General features: G+C 38.9%; 1 protein-coding gene across 17 annotated transcripts in view; it reads right to left on the bottom strand.

The window, feature by feature from the left end:
* The window catches only part of LOC147356181 (uncharacterized), a 252,719-nt gene that overhangs the window by 182,195 nt on the left and 58,334 nt on the right, over positions 1–12,190 (bottom strand). For 6 of the 17 annotated variants that reach the window (XR_015142684.1, XR_015142685.1, XR_015142691.1 and 3 more), the window contains one exon: positions 10,711–10,879. The exons of 10 other annotated variants lie outside the window; for them this stretch is intronic. The gene's annotated coding sequence lies outside the window, so the exon portion shown is untranslated. Of the gene's footprint in view, positions 1–5,380; positions 5,633–10,710; positions 10,880–12,190 lie in introns of those variants that run through there. One more of the 17 variants, XR_015142692.1, reaches the window with a different exon arrangement.

Below are 12,190 nucleotides of genomic sequence, written 5' to 3'. Positions count from 1 at the left end.
ATTTTCGTTTCTAATTTTGTTGATTTGATTTTTCTCCCTTTGTTTCTTGATGAGTCTGGCTAATGGTTTGTCAATTTTATTTAACCTTTCAAAGAACCAGCTTTTGGTTTTGTTGATTTTTGCTATGGTCTCTTTTGTTTCTTTTGCATTTATTTCTGCTCTAATTTTTAAGATTTCTTTCCTTCTACTAACCCTGGGGTTCTTCATTTCTTCCTTTTCTAGTTGCTTTAGGTGTAGAGTTAGGTTATTTATTTGACTTTTTTCTTGTTTCTTGAGGTGTGCCTGTATTGCTATGAACTTTCCCCTTAGGACTGCTTTTACCGTGTCCCACAGGTTTTGGGTTGTTGTGTTTTCATTTTCATTTGTTTCTATGCAAATTTTAATTTCTTTTTTGATTTTTTCTGTGATTTGTTGGTTATTCAGCAGCGTGTTGTTCAGCCTCCATATGTTGGAATTTTTAATAGTTTTTCTCCTGTAATTGAGATCTAATCTTACTGCGTTGTGGTCAGAAAAAATGCTTGGAATGATTTCTATTTTTTTGAATTTACCAAGGCTAGCTTTATGGCCCAGGATGTGATCTATCCTGGAGAAGGTTCCATGTGCGCTTGAGAAAAAGGTGAAATTCATTGTTTTGGGATGAAATGACCTATAGATATCAATTAGGTCTAACTGGTCTATTGTATCGTTTAAAGTTTGTGTTTCCTTGTTAATTTTCTGTTTAGTTGATCTATCCATAGGTGTAAGTGGGGTATTAAAGTCTCCCACTATTATTGTGTTATTGTTAATTTCTCCTTTCATACTTGTTAGCATTTGTCTTACGTACTGTGGTGCTCCCGTGTTGGGTGCATATATATTTATAATTGTTATATCTTCTTCTTGGATTGATCCTTTGATCATTATGTAGTGACCTTCTTTGTCTCTTTTCACAGCCTTTGTTTTAAAGTCTATTTTATCTGATATGAGTATTGCTACTCCTGCTTTCTTTTGGTCCCTATTTGCATGGAAAATCTTTTTCCAGCCCTTCACTTTCAGTCTGTATGTGTCCCCTGTTTTGAGGTGGGTCTCTTGTAGACAACATATGTAGGGGTCTTGTTTTTGTATCCATTCAGCCAGTCTTTGTCTTTTGGTTGGGGCATTCAACCCATTTACATTTAAGGTAATTACTGATAAGTATGTTCCCGTTGCCATTTACTTTATTGTTTTGGGTTCGAGTTTATACACCGTTTTTGTGTTTCCTGTCTAGAGAATATCCTTTAGTATTTGTTGGAGAGCTGGTTTGGTGGTGCAGAATTCTCTCAGCTTTTGCTTGTCTGAAAAGCTTTTGATTTCTCCTTCATACTGGAATGAGATCCTTGCTGGGTACAATAATCTGGGCTGTAGGTTATTTTCTTTCATCATTTTAAGTATGTCTTGCCATTCCCTCCTGGCTTGAAGAGTTTCTATTGAAAGATCAGCTGTTATCCTTATGGGAATTCCCTTGTGTGTTATTTGTTGTTTTTCCCTTGCTGCTTTTAATATTTGTTCTTTGTGTTTGATCTTTGTTAATTTGATTAATATGTGTCTTGGGGTGTTTCTCCTTGGGTTTATCCTGTTTGGTACTCTCTGGGTTTCTTGGACTTGGGTGATTATTTCCTTCCCCATTTTAGGGAAGTTTTCCACTATTATCTCCTCAAGTATTTTCTCATGGTCTTTCTTTTTGTCTTCTTCTTCTGGAACCCCTATGATTCGAATGTTGTAGCGTTTAATATTGTCCTGGAGGTCTCTGAGATTGTCCTCATTTCTTTTAATTCGTTTTTCTTTTATCCTCTCTGATTCATTTATTTCTACCATTCTATCTTCTAATTCACTAATCCTGTCTTCTGCCTCTGTTATTCTACTATTTGTTGCCTCCAGAGTGTTTTTAATTTCACTTATTGCATTATTCATTATATATTGACTCTTTTTTATTTCTTCTAGGTCCTTGTTAAACCTTTCTTGCATCTTCTCAATCCTTGTCTCCAGGCTATTTATCTGTGATTCCATTTTAGTTTCAAGATTTTGGATCAATTTCACTATCATTATTCGGAATTCTTTATCAGGTAGATTCCCTATCTCTTCCTCTTTTGTTTGGTTTGGTGGGCATTTATCCTGTTCCTTTATCTGCTGAGTATTCCTCTGTCTCTTCATCTTGTTTAAATTGCTGAGTTTGGGGTGTCCTTTCTGTATTCTGGCAGTTTGTGGAGTTCTCTTTATTGTGGCGTTTCCTCACTGTGTGTGGGTTTGTACAGGTGGCTTGTCAAGGTTTCCTGGTTAGGGAAGCTTGTGTCGGTGTTCTGGTGGGTGGAGCTGTATTTCTTCTCTCTGGAGTGCAATGAAATGTCCAGTAATGAGTTATGAGATGTCTATAGTTTTGGGGTGACTTTGGGCAGCCTGTATCTTGAAGCTCAGGGCTGTGTTCCTTTGTTGCTGGAGAATTTGCTTGGTATGTCTTGCCCTGGAACTTATTGGCCCTTGTGTGGTGCTTGGTTTCAGTGTCGGTATGGAGGCATTTGATGAGCTCCTGTCAATGAATGTTCCTTGGAGTCAGGAGTTCCCTGGAGTCAGGGTTTGGACTTAAGTCTCCTGCTTCCGGTTATCGGTCTTATTTTTGCAGTAGTTTCAAAACTTCTCCTTCTATACAGCACCATTGATAAAACATCTACATTAAAGATGATAAGTTTCTCTACAGTGAGGGTCACTCAGAGAGGTTCACAGGGTTACATGGAGAAGAGAAGAGGGAGAAGGGAGTTAGAGGTGACCCAAATGAGATGAGGTGAATCAATAGTGGAGACAGTGGGCTAGCCAGTAGTCACTTCCTTATGTGCACTCCACAACTGGACCACTCAGAGATGTTCACGGGGTTATACAGAGAAGAGAAGAAGGAGGAAGGTAACAGAGGTGGCCAGAAGGATAAAAGGGGGGAATGAAAAGGAGGGAGACAGATCCAGCCAGTAATCAGTTCCCTAAGTGTTCTCCACTGTCTGGAACACACAGAAATTCACAGAGTTGGGTAGAGTAGAGAGGGGTTAGGGAGGAGACACAGGCGACCTGGTGGAGAAAAAGGAGGGTCCAAAGGGAGAGAGCGCAGTCAAGCCAGTAATCTCACTCCCTAGTGAAAAATGGGTCCTGAAGTTTGGGTCCTTAAAGGTACAAAATTGGTAACAAATACATAAAAGCAAAAATTAAAAATCTAGAGTAGAGTTTGGAATTTCAAAAATACGATGTTAAAGAAAAGAAGAAGGAAAAGAAAGAGAGAAAGAACGAACAAACAAAAACAAACAAGGTCGCGAAAATTATAAAGAAAGTACAGGTACAAAATTGATAACTAATACCAGAAAGCAAAAATTAAAAATCTAGAGTAGAGTTTGGAATTTCAAAAATACGATGTTAAAGAAAAGAAGAAGGAAAAGAAAGAGAGAAAAAATGAACAAACAAAAACAAGGTCGCGAAAATTATAAAGAAAGTACAGGTACAAAATTGATAACTAATACCAAAAAGCAAAAATTAAAAATCTAGAGTAGAGTTTGGAATTTCAAAAATACAATGTTAAAAAAAAAAAAAAGAAGAAGAAGAAAAATAAAGACAGAAAACAAACAAACAAATACGAACAATGTCACAAAAATTATAAAGAAAATACAGGTACAAAATTGATATCAAATACCAAAAAGCATAAATTAAAAATCTAGAGTAAAGTTTGGAATTTCAGATATACAATGTTATATAAAAGAAGAGAAAGAAACAGAGAAGAAGAAAAAAAAAAAAAAGTCACAGAAATTATATAAAAAAAAACTATAGGTACAAAATTGATAACATATACCAAAAAGCGAAAATTAAAAATCTAGAGTAGAGTTTGGAATTTCAAAAATACAATGTTAAAGAAAAGAAGAAAAAAACAAAAACAAACAAAAAAAAAACAAGGTCAAAAAATTATAAAATATATATATATGAAGTTTGCTGAAGAAGAAAAAAATAGGGTCTTTTTTTTTTTTGCAAAGTAATAGGTTATAAAAGTGAAAATTAAAGGAACAATAGAGGACTTAAAATTTTTTTTTTAATTAAAAAAAAAGAAAGAATGATCGTAAAAATAATAAAAATATATCTAGGACTTTTTTGTTTTTTGTTTTTGTGGGTGTTGTGGGTTCAGTTCATTTTTGGCTAGTTCCTTGGTCAGATTTATATTTCTCAAGATCTATAGGCCCCTTCCTATGTAGTCCGTAGTAACCACAGGGTTTTGATCTATTGCCTGTAGCTTCCAAGGCGTTTCCCTCTGTTATATCTTCTTCTGTTTGCTAGTCTCTTCAGTATCTGGTTTCCGCCCTGACTCAAAGGGCACGGTGGAGGACACTTTTTTTTTTTTTTTTTTAGGCTTACTTGTTCAGTCGCGCTGTGGGGAGGGAGGGAGGGATGCTGCAAACAAATAACACTGGCGTGGGCTCGCAGTGCCTCAGCCACCCTGGGTCTGCCCCCGCTCACGGCGCGTGTAGCCTCCCTGTCCACACTGCTCGGACTCTAGGTTGTTCCGCCGGGAACAATCCGAGGCTGGCCCTGGGCTGCATGCACCTCCCAGGTCCAAGCCGCTCAGGTTCAGGCACTCGGGTAGTCCTCAGAGGCACAGACTCAGTTGGGCCTGCGTTTTGTGCTCTTCCCAGGTCCGAGCGCCAATTTGCTCTTCCCAGGCGAGCGCCAATGCTGCGACTTATCGCCTCCCCGCCACTCGATTATCTGGATGTAAAACCGGCGCACCTTCTCAGTCAGATGTTGACCGTCCAGACCCCCAAGAAGTTTTAGTTAGCAAAGAAGCCTGCTTACAGTTTTATAGACAATGTCTCTCTGGGGCTGCGATTGCCCCCTTCCGGCTCTGGCTGCCTGTCACCGGAGAGGGAAGGTCTGCAGCCGGCTATCTCTGTTCAGTCCTTTGTTCCGTGCGCGGGCCTGGCGGTCTTAGGTTAGGGCTGGCTTTTCGCGTGGTAAGTATCCCACAGTCTGGTTTGCTAGCCCAAATTATTTCGCTCAGATAGCGCTCAGGGTATTCAGGCCAGATTCTTACTCTCAGCCATGCAGCCCACGCCGCGCCTCCCTGCCCAGCCCCAGTTTGCTAATGGCGGATGCAGGCGTCTGCGCTGCTTCTCTGCTGGGGGAGTTACCGTAGGGCTCGCAATCTGCGAGTTTTAAATTGTTTATTTATTTTTTCTCCCTGTTATGTTGCCCTCTGTGCTTCCAAAGCTCGGCACAGATTCGGCAGTGAGAAGGTTTCCTGATGTTTGGAAACTTCTCTCTTTTTAAGATTCCCTTCCCGGGACGGAACTCCGTCCCTCCCTCTTTTGTCTCTTTTTTTTTGTTTGTTTGTAATATTTTTTCCTACCTCCTTTCGAAGAGTTGGGTTGCTTTTCTGGGTGCCTGATGTCCTCTGCCGGCATTCAGAAGTTGTTTTGTGGAATTTACTCGATGTTTAAATGCTCTTTTGATGAATTTGTGGGGGAGAAAGTGTTCTCCCCGTCCTACTCCTCCGCCATCTTGGCTCCTCCCCCCCAAATTAATGTTTTAGTACAATCCCAAAATTCCAGCAGAAAAGCTGATTCTAAAATGTTTACAGAAATGCAAAGAATCAGAAGTAGTTTTTTACAAAAAGAACAAAGTTGAAGATGTATGCTGTCTGGTTTCAAAACTCACACTGTAGAAACAGTAATTAACACAGTGTGCTAGTGCTACAAAGAAAAATAGATTAATAGAACAAAATAGAGATTACAGAAATGGATCCACACACATATATTGCTTGGTTTTCAAAAAAAATGTCAAGGAATTTCTACGAGGGAAACAAAGTCCTCTGTACATTACTTTAAATACATAAATAAACTTCAACTGCTATTCCACTCTACACATAAATAATTATTTTGGGGTGGATTATAGATATAAATCTGAAAACTAGAGCCATAGGGCTCTAGAGTAGATGAAGATTTCTTAGGTCACAAGAGAACTAGCTATTGAAGAAAAAATTGATAAACAGACCCATCACAATTTTAAAATTTTGCTCCATGAAAACCACCAGTTACAAAATTAATAAGCAAACTACACACTACGGAAAAAATATCTGCGAAATATGCTTTTAAAAATCTGTACCCAGTATATACAAAGAACTCTTACAAATCAACACTTAAGAAAAAGAAACTAACAACCTAATTCTTTAAACGGACAAAATACTTCAACAAACTCTTCACCCAAAAAAAGCTATACAAATAAGTGATCAATAGGATATAAAAAGAAGTTCATTCTTATTCAAGGGAAATTCAAAATAAAATCAAAACGAGATACCATTTCATACCCACTAGAATAGTTAACATCAAAAATCACACACTGGGATTTCCCTGGTGGTCCTGTGGTTAAGAATGCACCCACCAATGCAGAAGAGACAAGTTCGATCCCTGGTCCAGGATGATCTCACATGCCACAGACCAACAAAGCTTGCGGACCACGACTACTGAATCTGTATGCTACAGCCACTGAAGCCCACGTGCCTAGAGCTCAGGCTCTGCAACGAGAAGCCACTGCAATGCAGAGTAGCCCTCACTCACCACTAGAGAAAGCCTGTGCACAGCAATGAAGACCCAACATAGCCAAAAAAAATAATAATAAATCTTTTTTAAAAAATAAAAAACTGATATTACCAAATGTTGGTGATGATGCAGAGCACCTGGAACTCTCATACACTGCCATGAGAATGTGAAATGGTGCGATATTTTGGAGAACTGTTGACTGGCAATTACATTTCTAGGCATTTACCCAAGAGAACTGAAAACATATATCCACAGAAAGATGTGTACAACAATGTTTGCAAAACTTACCCATCACAGCAAAGCTCTGGAAAGAATTCAAATGTCCAGCCACAGGTTGCCTGTTATAAGGAGAGGCATCTAAGGACTAAAAAGGGACACAAGGGAACTTCCTGGAGGAAATGGAAATATGCTACACTGTTTTTATGGATGGTGGATGTACACAGTTATTAAAACTAATAAAACTAAATTCAAAATCTGTACAGTTTATTATATGTAAATTATACCTCAATTTCAAATTTTGAAAAAATTTTATAACAAACTTTTTAACTTAAGCTCCTGTGTGTTTTCTTCTGCTGTAAAAGACAGAATGACCAAGATTTTTCTTTTAAAAAAACGGTAGGAAGTATTAAATCTGCTTCAGCACTTGAATATTTGGTAATAACTTCATAAATTTATGTCATTTACCAGTAATTTTCAAATGGTATTAAGCAACAGACAGTAAAATCATATGTGGGAGCTAAATATTTTTAGGAAAAAATAAAAACTGAAAGTTCTTATTAACTCTTTCTTGAATCCTAAGTCAGGCAGCTCCTGCACCTTCAGTAAGAAATTCATGTGATCATCAGAAGAGTTTGAGGGTCTCTAACAAACACCAAATACAACTTAATGTGTGGTTTTAAAATAAGCTTTGTTACAACCTCGCAATGAATAAGTTGCACTGCCAGAAGGGCTTTTTCTTTATTTTGCTATATTCTGCTGAAAGATAACTGCAGGGGTGCAGTATACTTATATTCGGAGAAAATTTTAACCAAGACTGTAATTCTTGCCTTAGTTAGCTGATGGCAAGCCCACCTTACTGACAACAATGAGCACACAGGCTCAGCTGTTTCTTAAGGTCACCCTTTCTTCCTAAAATAAGCCAGGCTGTTAACATGGAAGAGGTTACTTGAGGCACACTGAAGGCACACACCAAATTAATTGAAGAACCTCTCTCGGTTATTTAAATTACGATAGTAATGGCAGCACACTCCAGTACTCTTGCCTGGGAAATCCCATGGACAGAGGAGCCTGGTCAGCTGCAGTCCACGGGTTTGCGAAGAGTTGGACACGACTGAGCGACTTCACTTTCAATTTCACTTTCATGCATTGGAGAAGGAAATGGCAACCCACTCCAGTGTTCTTGCCTGGAGAATCCCAGGGACGGGGGAGCCTGGTGGGCTGCCGTCTACAGGGTCGCACAGAGTCGGACACGACTGACACGACTTAGCAGCAGCAGCAGTAATAAGAGACAGAGAAGGCAATGGCACCCCACTCCAGTACTCTCGCCTGGAAAATCCCATGGACAGAGGAGCCTGGAAGGCTGCAGTCCACGGAGTCGCTGAGAGTCGGACACGACTGAGAGACTTCACTTTCACTTTTCCCTTTCATGCATTGGAGAAGGAAATGGCAACCCACTCCAGTGTTCTTGCCTGGAGAATCCCAGGGGTGGGGGAGCCTGGTTGGCTGCCTTCTATGGGGTTGCACAGAGTTGGACACGACTGAAGTGACTTAGCAGCAGCAGCAGCAGTAATAAGAGAAGAAATGACAAACTCCAGTTCTGCAGCATTTATAAATGAAATTCCTTTTGTAAGAAGGCAATTCTTACATGCCCTAATCTAGTAGCATTATCATACTAGAAGTTTTGGAAAAGTGTTATAAATGTCGAAACATGTTCTAAAGAATATTCTTCGTTATTTCACTGAAATCTGTCGAGAAAATGAGAGCAAAAAGCACAGTATCTTTTTACTCTGTATCACTGTTATCCATTAACTTGGGCAATGAAGTACATTATAGCAGTTATCAACAGTGGAAAAGTTGCTTTTCTCACGCACAGCAGGAATAGTTGCTTTTCTCACGCACGGCATCAAGTCAAGTGATTGTTCTGCACATTAGCTTTGTTCTGTTTCTTTTTTCAGAAAAACTTGTCCACAGTTTTGAAGGACTATACAAGGCACGAGTAGCTCTGTAAACTGGGATCAACCAGATTATTTTGTAAGAACTGAGTAACAACACTTCAAATTCACTCTGATGTCGACCCACTGAGAAGGTATTTAAGGCAAAGTTTGAAAACAGCACTGGAGCTCTTCCTGCTTTCAGTTCTAGCTGGGAGGAACAGGAAAAAAGCAACTTCTTTGCTACTACTCCTAGTATTAAATATTCACAGATGTTCTAAGATGCCAAAGAAAACAACTGATAAAGTTAACAACAAAATTAAAAATTCTTCCTGGAAAAACTCATTATTAGAAACGTCAAACTACAAATGACAAATAAAGAAAAAACATAGCTAAAACAAGTGAAAGACAAAGGGATAATTTCCTTTATAATGGCCTCAGAAAAATCAAAACACCAACAAACCAACAGAAGAATGGAAAAAAGGACAGGAACAGATAAGCTACAAAAACAATAAAAAGCTCTTAAATATATGATTAAAAAGTATCTTAGAAAATGAGAAATAAACATCTAAACTAAAATTATATGCAATATTTTATCTACAAAATTGTCAAATATTAAAAAGATTGATAGCCCTCAATGTTGGTGAAGCTGCTGAAGTGAATTGTAGGATGAAATTCATACAATGCTGAGGACAGCGTAGAAATCATGAGAAACCGCACGCATAGTATTTGGATCAATTTGCAAATGTCCATCAAATGGACAGGCTATTCACTGCCATACTGTTTGCAATAGCAAAAGATATCCATTGATGGGAAACCAGTTAAATAAATTATAGAATATACACAGAGTGGAACGTGACACTGGAAAGAATGAGGAAGTGCCGTGTGTCTGGGTAGTGGAGGCAATGTGTCTCCATCTTTAAAGAAGGGGCTTTTAACCCTACATCTCCAACCCAGGATCAGGTCTTAGTATAAGGGAAAAGAAAGATGAACAAATGCTCCTCAGATAATCCTGGCATTCAGAGAGCAAAGGCAGAGTGAGCTTCTTTCCAAGTGGGGCCTAGAGAGACAAGCCAAGGCGTTATTTTAGTCTGCAGAAAAAGGAGAGCCTAGAGAAGGTGTATCTGCTACACATTTCAGGGAATGCAAAAAGCAGGCATGAAAGATAGGGAGAGAAGCAGGGAAGATTTTAAGAGGAGGCATTATTAAGCTTGGCCACGACAAAACATGACCGATTACTGCATTTTTCTGAACCAATCTCTGAGAAGTCATTTGGGAAGGAAAAGTCTCCAAACGGACCTAATCTGAAATACTTAAAACTAGCATTAACTGGGTAAATTTTCTGCCACCAGGCAGCACTGAGGCTCAAGACAGAAATAAGGGTGAGTGATAGAAAAAAATGAAGTCGTATTTCTAGCATCCCTGAGGACACGGCTTGAAAATATTGATCATGTCACTTGTATATTGGCTGAATCCGTGACAGCAATATTGAGGCTCAAAGCACGTCCATACTGGTCTAAAAAGTCTATCTCAAGAGTAGAATTTGCAAAGAAACTCTGACTATTAATTAATCAATAGGGCTGATCTCTTGAGGTAAGTAAAATTTTCTCTAGAAAAATATATTAGCTTGCTAAGGCTGCAATAACAAATTACCACAAGCTGAGTAGCTTAAACCCCAGAAATTGATTTTCTCACAGTTCCAAAGGCTAAGTTTAAGTTGTCAGCAGAGTTGCTTTCTTCTGAGATCTCTCCTTGGCTTCTAGATGGCTGTCTTGTCCCTGTGTCCTCAGATGATCCTCCCTTAGTACAAATCTGTGTCCAAATTTCCCTTTTTCATCAGATTGGATTAACGTCACCCTAATGACCTCATTTTAACTTCATCACCTCTATAAGGATTTAATCTCCAAATATGGTTTCGTTCTAAGGTTAGGACAGTAATACAAATTGTTTCTGTGGGGGGAGATGACACTAATGAGCCCACAACAAGTTACCTTTTCTTCTTTTTCTTTTCTTCCTTTTAAAAATGTGTGTTAAGTGCTATGAGGCAGCCAGACATAGGGAAGAATCTTTAAGGGCGTGGCCTGAACAAGTGTGCAGAGAGGCTGAGGAAGGGAAACAACTGAGAGGCTGACACAAATTAGCAGAGCCATAGCAGACCTCCTGAAAGAAACAAAAGCAGATTTTAAGGGATGGCAAGGCGTTCTCTGCTCTTGGTTAGGTGACCTGGCATTAAACACGACAGTTTCCCTTATATTAATTTATTAACTCAATACCACCCTAATAAAATTACCAAGAAATTATTTAACAGAGTTAGATAAGTTGATAACTAAAATTTAGATAGAAAAACAAATATGCAAGAATAGCTAGGAAAACACCCAAAGAGAAAAACTACAGAGGGAAACTAGCCATAGCACACATTAAAATATACTATAATAAACTGTAAAACTTCTGTAATTAAAAGCGTGGTATTGGTACATGAATGGACAACTAGATCGATAGAAACAGATAGAAAGTTCAGAAACAGACACAGGTATCGATGAGCACTGAGTATATGCTACAAATGACATCTTAAATCACCGAGATAAAAACAGACGTTTTAATAAATGGCGCTGGGACAACCGATGGATGTTGACAAGTTGATTAGAAAAGTTAAAATTAGATAAATATCTCACACTGTACACAAAAATGTTTTACACTATTTAGCAAATCTATTTCTAATAGCAGTATGGGCTAGCAATTCTATAATCCTTTACATGTATTCTAGGACTGAACAAGTAAGTAAAGGTATTGCACATATTGAAATCCAGCTTTCTCATTGTGGGGAAAAAGAAGTTAAAAATAAGAAAGGAGCAGACTTCCTTGGTGGTGCAGTGAATAAGAATCTGTCTGCCAGTGCAGGGAACATGGGTTTAATCCCTGGTCCAGGAAGATCCCACATGCCACGGAGCAACTAAGCCCATGCACCGCAGCTACTGAGCCCCAGTTCCAGGACCCACAATCCGCAGCTACTGAAGCCCACGCGCTTAGAGCCTGTGCAATGCAACCGGAAGCCCGCTCACCACAACCAGAGAAAGCCCGTGCACAGCAGTGAAGACCCAGTGTAACCGTAAATACAAATAAATTCATAAAAATGAGGAAGGAAGGAAGGCTACAAAGACCTCGTGTGTTCAACTGGAGTCAGAGATACCAATACAAACTCAGTTTTTAATGTATATGCAGATTTATGAATATAGACATAAATGTAAATAAATATGTGTATAGTTGGGTTAGTATATATGCTGCCCACTGAGAGGGCCTGGGATCAATGATATACAATAACAAGGAGCACACCCAGCACCCAGATCTTCATCTTCTAAATACTGTTCTCCAAAATTGAAAGCAGGCTCCTTAGAGGACTAGCTGATATCAGGACTGGAGCAGAGAAAATATAAGGTAAGCTCAGGACATCTCATCATGCTAGAAAAATAAGGA

This window comes from Bos grunniens, chromosome 16 (genome assembly GCF_055505025.1).
Source record: "Bos grunniens cultivar Pamir isolate PY7600 chromosome 16, Bosgru_T2T1.0, whole genome shotgun sequence".
NCBI lineage: Eukaryota > Metazoa > Chordata > Mammalia > Artiodactyla > Bovidae > Bos > Bos grunniens.
The sequence above is the reverse complement of the archived record's forward strand: the minus strand, read 5'-3'. Positions and strand labels throughout refer to the sequence as shown.